At 39.7% G+C, this 8,259-nt stretch overlaps 1 pseudogene; it reads left to right on the plus strand.

The window, feature by feature from the left end:
- The first annotated feature begins 7,184 nt into the window (after nucleotides 1-7,184).
- LOC123950415 lies at nucleotides 7,185-7,777 on the plus strand (annotated as a pseudogene).
- The last annotated feature ends 482 nt before the right edge of the window (nucleotides 7,778-8,259 follow it).

Below are 8,259 nucleotides of genomic sequence, written 5' to 3' on the forward strand. Positions count from 1 at the left end.
AGTGTTACTGTACCCTTTTCACAGAGGAGGAAACTGGGGTCCGAATAGTCAAATAACATGCTCAGTCATACAAAAAATAAATCGTATAGAAGCAGGTCTGACTATAAAACCCCATGCCCTAAAAATTTGCTACTTATTCAGAAGATAGACGAATATGTTGGGTGTGAAAATAGCATTTTCACATAGCATAGGTAGCATAAAATAGTTACTTTGACTTAATTAACCTATCTCCTTGAAGGGGCTACCCAGCTCAAGTTCATGATTTCTTCTTCATAGAGTTCAACAAAATACATCCTACTACCAAATCCTTAGCTGCGCTGACAATTCAGGGCAGGGGTAGACTAGGGAAGAGCTTGCTTCTTCCTGATAACAGAATTTAAAGATATGTTAAATCGTGGATGAGGATAAGTAGAGATAAGCAAATATAGATAAGTAAGATAGAGACAGGAAACCTAGCACCACTAAAGGATTTCATGTACAGCTGTGCAATTTGTTCACTGTACAAGGGCATGCGTGAGAGGTAAGTGGGGATTTGCACCCTGACTTCATTCACCGAGCCTGGGCTTGCGTCCTCACTCAGGGCTCCACTGACAAAGCAAAATGAACTTAAAAAAAAAAAAAAATTACACAAAGCTGCGACATGAGTTAGGGGTGGCCTTGATAAAGAGATTTCCGTTGTTTGTCTTTTGTTCTTTTACTCTCTTCCAAATTCTTGGCATTACATTACTGCTCTAGATTTTGCATTATTCATGTCAAATAATCTGCTAAATAGTATGTCCTAGAAGGCACGATCTGAGCCAAGGTGGCCCACATAAAAAAGAAAAAATAATGGCATAAATGATAAATGAATAAAGATTTTTAAAGAAATTTTATGGTATTTAATTAATCTACCAGTTTTACTAAGTTGCTTTCAAGTGAAATGGCTCTTTACCAGCGCTTTTTGAAAAGGTTAGAAGTGAATTCCCTGAGCTACAATCATTAGCATATAGATGTCTCTAAGTGTTAATTTCTGTTTTCACTGAATGAATGTAATTTAAAATGAGGCCCTTTCAAATCAGTTAACTTCGGCCATTTAAGAAAGATAAGAAAAATGGACTCAAGCATGAACCCCCAGCAGAACCTGCTTCTTTGGGATAAGTACTATATGCCACAGCCACGCACTACTTTGGGAAATTACAGATCTGTTCAAAAAGAGAACGAGGGTTTGAGGCGAGCAGGTTAAAAGGACCCCAAACATTTGCTTTCGATTTAGCTAATCAAGAAAAGGAAATTGAAAATGAAGGAAGAAATCAATTTTGAAAAATATGGCAGTTGTGTCCCTATAGAAAAACCCAGTCATATTGTTGGAAGAATCCAGCAGCACTAACTTTTTATTTCTGCACAGTGCTTGGCACATGGAGGTTATACAACATGCTTTTGCTGGGTTAAGTTGTGTTTTCATAACTGGAAATATATGTCTACTAGTGGTCTCAAAGACCATTAAGTCCTATATTTTACTCATGCTTCCCTTACAATCTCTTCTTTTTACAGCAATAACCCTTTAAAAATATAAATCAGATCCTGTCAATCCTGCATTTAACAACACTTCAATGACTCCCCTTGCTCTTTCTTAGAATAAAATTCGAACTCTTATGCACAGCCCATAAGACCCTACATGATCTGTCTTCGTCACCTTCCCTCACTCTCTCCCTCCTTGGGCCCAGCCACACTGGCTTTCCTCAGTCTCACACACACAGCTCTGCCCTACCTGGAGCCCTACTCTTGTCCCTCTCTGAATGGAAGGCTCTTCCCCTAGCTCTACCCGGAGCAGCTCCCGGCCATTCCTCCAGCCTTAGGTCAAATGTTACATGCTTAGGGAAGCCTCTCTTCATCAGCAGACCTGAAGCTACCCAGTCCCAGCCCCCAGTGGTCCTACGGCTCATCACCGTCCTTCCATCATTATGCTCTTCAAAATCTGACATAGTAGTTCTTATTTAATGTCTTTCTCACATGAATGTAAGGGCTTTGTAAGAGAAGGGAGTTTGTCTTTCTTATTCAAAGCAATATCCCTGGGCCAGCACACTAAGCACAGTGCCTGGTTCTTTGTGGGAGATCAAAGAACGCTTCCTGACTTAATCACTAAGTGAAGAGCAGACAGGTGGATTTACCAGCCCTACTCTAGACTTTTGTAATGGCATGTAGACCCAAAGTTACATAAAGCCCACTGTTTATACAGAACAGGTTAAATTAGAAAGACAATAGCATCACTGCCTTCCAAGTGCTGTCGTAAAAGGCGAAGTATTACCTATATTTCCACATAGCACTCAGCACACCGCAGTACAATTGCCCACCGTGCCAATGTGACTACCACATTTACACTAGACATACCTATTAAACGACATTCCCATACCCTACACTATAAAATGTGACAGGAAAGAGATCACATCTGGCTCCCATCTATACCCCCCAGATAAACAAATACACATTAAACATTCAATTACTCCCCACCCTTCACCAGAATTCAGAGACATTGTCACTTGGAGCCCTTCTCTAAGTTGTCTTCCAACACTCACTATTCTGCCTCAGCAAGGAGAAAAAAGTGAGTCTGAGGTTAAAAGACTCTGATAAACACATGAAGTTCTTGGTCTGGGGCTCCAGTTGGTGACGGAGTGACCTAATAGATCCCTAAGAGGCTAGAGCAGAGCTATTGATTCATTCAGTCCCTCATTCTTCACTCAACAGGTGCTGCTGAAGACCTACCCAGACACTGTGTTCTAGACAGCCAGCACGTGCTGGCTCTGTGGTGATGCATGAGGTAGATTAAGGTCCCTCTTGGAGTTTTTCTTCTCAGAGAAGATGGTGGGGAAGGCCTCTCTGAGAAGCCATTTGAAAAGATGACTCCAAGATGCGAAGAAAGCATTCCTGCGTACGTCTGGAGGGAGAGCAATCTGGGCAGAGACAACAGCACACGTGCCAGCCCTGATGTGGGGAAACTGTGACTGCTGAGGGGAAAGAGGCCCCTGGGTCTGGGAACATACTTAGAAGAGGAGTGGAAGACAGTGCAAAGAGAAGCAGGGTCTGGATCACAGAGGACCTTGTAGGTCATAGCAATAACTTCCACAATGCAACGGATAGTGGAAAGCTGTGGGAGGGGTTCAAAGAGCGGCATGATCAGCTGTATTCTCATTTTAAACGATTATTCTGACTGATACACAGAAAAGAGATCAGTCGTGTACATTTCTTAGTGTCTCTCCTTCACTGTTAACATTAGGTGACTAAATATTTCCGTAACTAATGGGATTTCACCCAGTCCTCTCAGAAATTTCCACAGGGGGCGCCTCACTTATCCAGGTATCTGACCTCACCATCATACCGTCATAACTTCGAAGTACACCGGGACACTGATACTGGGAATACTAGGGGGTCCTTGTGTTTTGACAGTGGATCTGGAATAGGTTTCTTGTGAACAACTTTATTCTCTTGAGAGGAGGTCATTCCTTTTTCTCTTGCTTGATGTTTGTTTGTTTATATAGGTTCCAGTTTTATAACGAAAGGTCATATTTTTAAAGGCAGAAACTTCAGAACCTCCTACCTCCCACTGTAGCGCTAAGCTAGTTCTCCCAAACCTTATTGACAAAGATGATGCGTGGGCCATATTCTGCACACACAGGCACACACACAGACACACTAGGGGTGATGGATGAAGGGAACCAAGAGTTTTGTAGTTTTGTTTTCCTTTTTTCTAGGGCAAAAGTAGAATAATACCTTGAAGGTCATGCAGCAATTCGGTGGCTCAGATCCCCACTCCACAATAGCTCCTTCCTTCTGCTTCAGGGACCTATTTAAAGGACTCAATTCTCTCCATGTCTGTCCTTCCTCCAGCTCAGAAAACACCAGTGCGTTAAAAAAACATCTCTCTTCTCTGTGCCCTACATAATATTCTGGGTAGCCTGACTTGATAGATCAATGAAGGGAAGATGATAAATGTGTTACCAGAGTGGACCCTAAATAGAAAACATCGTAGCTAAAGAAGGGATACTTCTCTATATTGAAGGTTAAGCTCCAGAGTTGATGAAACAAGTGTGTCACTAGTTGGTAAACTTAGAATACAACCAGTTTCATCTGGGCTCTCTTAGTCCTATTTGTGCACCAAATATGCATCTACCACTATGAGGATAACAAACTTAGAAGATACAGATAAGAATTATTATAACAGTCAGGTGGTGGGTATGATGGAGGGCACGTATTGCATGGAGCACTGGGTGTGGTGCATAAACAATGAATTCTGTTACACTGAAAAGAAATTATATTTAAAAAAAGAATTATTATAACAGCTAATCTATATTGAGCAACTATGTGCTTAACGTACTTTATCCTTCTACTGTATCATTACGATGAAGCAACTTCTATTATCCCCATTTTACAGATGAGAAAAATTGAGTTCTGACATGTAAATAATTTGCCAAGTTCACATTTTGAGTAAGTGACAGACCTGGGATTCAAATCCAGCTCTGTGAAATTCCACGTCCAAACTCCCAATCCAATATAATGTTATTTAGAGCATACAGCATGACATTAAAATGATCTCATGTGTAATATTTGAATTAGAGAAGAACTTGTACTTGATTCTCATCAATAAAATGGATGAAAATGTAACCCTTTGGAGCTGTAATAATTACCAAAATCTACAATTCTTATAGTATCCATTTTAAATTTCTTGTGAAATTTATTCTTGGGTCTTTTTAATCTAGCTAGCCACCTGACATTATTACAATGGATTCCTTATCTGCTGATGTAAATGCCTAACATATAGTTAATGTCATCAAGTTTAGTGGCGCCCATATCCCTTTAGACAGGCAATTTTGAATTTTTTGTAATTTGTGTATTTTGGTCAAATTTTGGATTAAATAAAACTTCTCACCTAGATATTATCAATCCGGTCATGGGATCTCTTTTTTTAAACAAGTTTGTAAAAACATATATAATTACTGTACAGAAATTATAATAAAGAGAAGCACTAGGGACATAAAATACTAACATTAGCTAATGCCACACAGTAATATTTGTCTAACAAATATATGCAGTGTGCTTGACATTTCCCCTGGTATCAATTTATTTTATTTATTTTTTTCACGTGTGGTAGCAGAAGTGTATTTAAATAGTAAATATGCTTTGTGCCTAAAATGTTCACATTCATGAAAACATATACATCTTGTCTTAATACCTTCTCGACACTTTTTTTTAGAGGTGGATCCAGAGCCCAATATCCATCCAAAGGCCTGCTATTAGGGAAATCATTTGTTTCCAGCCAGTCCAATAGCTGCAAAAATAGGAATTGCCATTGTGCTGTAGATCACAGCATTATGTTATTTATAAAGTGCTGCAGTGGAATAGAGCCTTGCCATCCATCAGTATCCAATCAGCAGAGAAGCTGGCAGAGGAAAGTGGGGTGTATAAGAATGCATTGGCACAGACCATTTAAACTGGCATATTCTGGAGCTTGAACTTGGCAGTGGTTTTTGAAACTAATTTATTTGTTATTTGCGGGAAAGGGTTACCACTTTGAAACATACTCGAAAAGTTTCCAATTTCAGGACATTGAGGAGTCAAACACTGCAACTAGCATTCTCATGTGATTTCCTCCCAGTATCCCCTTCGCCCCGGCCACAGAGCTGATAAGATGTCATTTCATTCCCTGCCATGGTTACTTTTTTTTTTTTTCTCATTCCCTATTTCTGTTTTTAAAATTGAATCCTCTCCGAATTCTTTTCCATTTTTAAACACCACCTGCTCTTCTTTCTAAAGTACCTCCAAAGCAGGTTCCCATCTCTTGAGAGACCCATTAGATTTGGAAGTGATGCATACATGCTGTTTGTGGCTCAGCGTTAAAGGCTGGGGTGGGGACCAAGTCGTTATTTTCATATATTAGCATGATGTAGACATAGTCAAAATGCCGCAGGCATCTATAAATTCAATGCCATTCCAATCAAAAGCACAGTAGGATTTTTTATACACTTTGATAAACTGATTTTTAAATCCACATAAGGGAATAAAGCTCTAAAACTAGCCAAACATGCTTGATGGGGAGAAAAAGTGAAGAACAAACAGATCCTGTTCCACTAGAAATAAAGATTTTTATATAAAGCCACGGTAATTCATACAATGTGGTTATGGAGTAGAAAAGGGCAGATTGATCAATAGAACTGAATAAGAATTCCAGAAACAGAAGTGTGCCTGTAGGTGAACTTGTTAAATGGTGAAATAGGCATTGAAAACACATCATCAAAGAACAGACTATTCTTGAAATGACATCTGGACATTAGCTTCACTTATTAAATAATAATAATAAAAATAAAGCTAAGCTCTTAACTGAACAATATACACAGATATAAATTCCAAGAGAATTAAAACTTACATGTAAAAAGTAGGAATATTTGTGGCCTTAAGATGTTAAACAGTCAGGGGCGCCTGGGTGGCTCAGTGGGTTAAGCCGCTGCCTTCGGCTCAGGTCATGATCTCAGGGTCCTGGGATCGAGTCCCGCATCGGGCTCTCTGCTCAGCGGAGAGCCTGCTTCCCTTCCTCTCTCTCTGCCTGCCTCTCTTGTGATTTCTCTCTATCAAATAAATAAATAAAATCTTTAAAAAAAAAAGATGTTCAACAGTCAGGAGTTATGAAAGAATAGATGAATTAATTTTGCTAGATCAAAATTGATATATTTGTGCACTAATGGTACCGTAAACAGAGGATATAGACAAACCGCACACTGGGAGAAGACATTAGACATACAAGGCATTAGAATCAAGAAAACTAAAAAAATAATAATAATAAAGTAACATTCACATGTGATAAAACACAACCAAATAGTAAAATGAGCTAAATATGTGAAGAAATACCAAAAGAGAAAACTTGAATTGCCAATTAACACAAACTTGTGGGAAGATATTTATACATATTAATGTTATTAAAATACTAATTCACACCAGAGTGGCTAAAACAAAAATTAAGTCTGTAACACTAAGTGTTGGTGAGGATTTAGGTAACTCATTAATTGTTGGTAGGCATATAAATCATTAGGATCAATTACAAAAGCATTTTGGCATACCTTGGAATAAAGAAAATATAAAAATTTAAAATCCTGGGGATCGCAGCACCTCACCAGAAACCGCCCCTGCAGGAAGCGAGCGAGCGCCGAGGCGTCGGGAAAATGGCATAGAGTTTTTCACTTAATGATGCTTTATCTGGGTCTGGAAACCCAAACCCTCAAGGATGACCTGGTCAATGGGGAAACCAGCCTGCTGGAGCAGGATAGCTCCAGGGGCCTCCTATCCTGGTGCCTACCCTGGACAAGCTCCTCCTGGCAGTTAACCTGGACAGGCCCCTCCTGGCGGCTACCCTGGACAGGCCCCTCCTGGCGGCTACCCTGGACAGGCACCTCCAGGAGCGTACCCTGGCCCATCAGCTCCTGCTTATCCTGGACCACCCGCATCAGGAGACCACCCTGGGCAACCGAGTGGGCCTGGGGCCTACCCGCCTCCTGGACAGCCAAGTGCTCCTGGAGCCCAGCCCACTGCTGGCGCCTTTGGCATCCCTGCTGGACCACTGACTGTACCTTATGACCTGCCCTTGCCCGGAGGAGTCATGCCTCGCATGCTGATAACAATTCTGGGCACAACGAAGCCCAGTGCAAACATATTTGCTTTAGATTTCAAGAGAGGGAATGACGTTGCTTTCCACTTTAACCCACGCTTCAATAAAAATTTAAAATCCTACAATTTCAGTTCTTTAGTATATATCTAACAACAATGGAAACAGCATAAGCAAAGCTTTCATAAGGAAATACAACTTCAAGTACTTTTACAGCATTAACTGTAATAGTGCAAATTTGGAAACAACCCAAAAAATAACATATAGAGATATGGATGAATTTTGGTATAAACTTAAAAAGCAGCAAGAATTAAATATACACACACACAGCTAAACAGAATGATGTATAAAATGATAGCTCGATAGATCAATCAACATGGATAGACCTCAAAATACAATGTTTGGGGTTTTTTTTAAAGCAAGTTATGGAACAATATGCATAGGTTGATAGCATTATGTAATTTTTCAAACACATAAGCAGAAAATACCATATCTTGTTTATGGTTACATATGTAGTATAAGTATAAGAAATACACATAAAATTTGTGAATGTAACTACCTTTGGGGAGGAACTATAATGTTTTATTTCTTTGAAAAATAGTATGAGGTCAATATGACAAAATATTATTTATCAA

Source organism: Meles meles, chromosome 9, assembly GCF_922984935.1.
Source record: "Meles meles chromosome 9, mMelMel3.1 paternal haplotype, whole genome shotgun sequence".
In the NCBI taxonomy this organism is placed as follows: Eukaryota; Metazoa; Chordata; class Mammalia; order Carnivora; family Mustelidae; genus Meles; species Meles meles.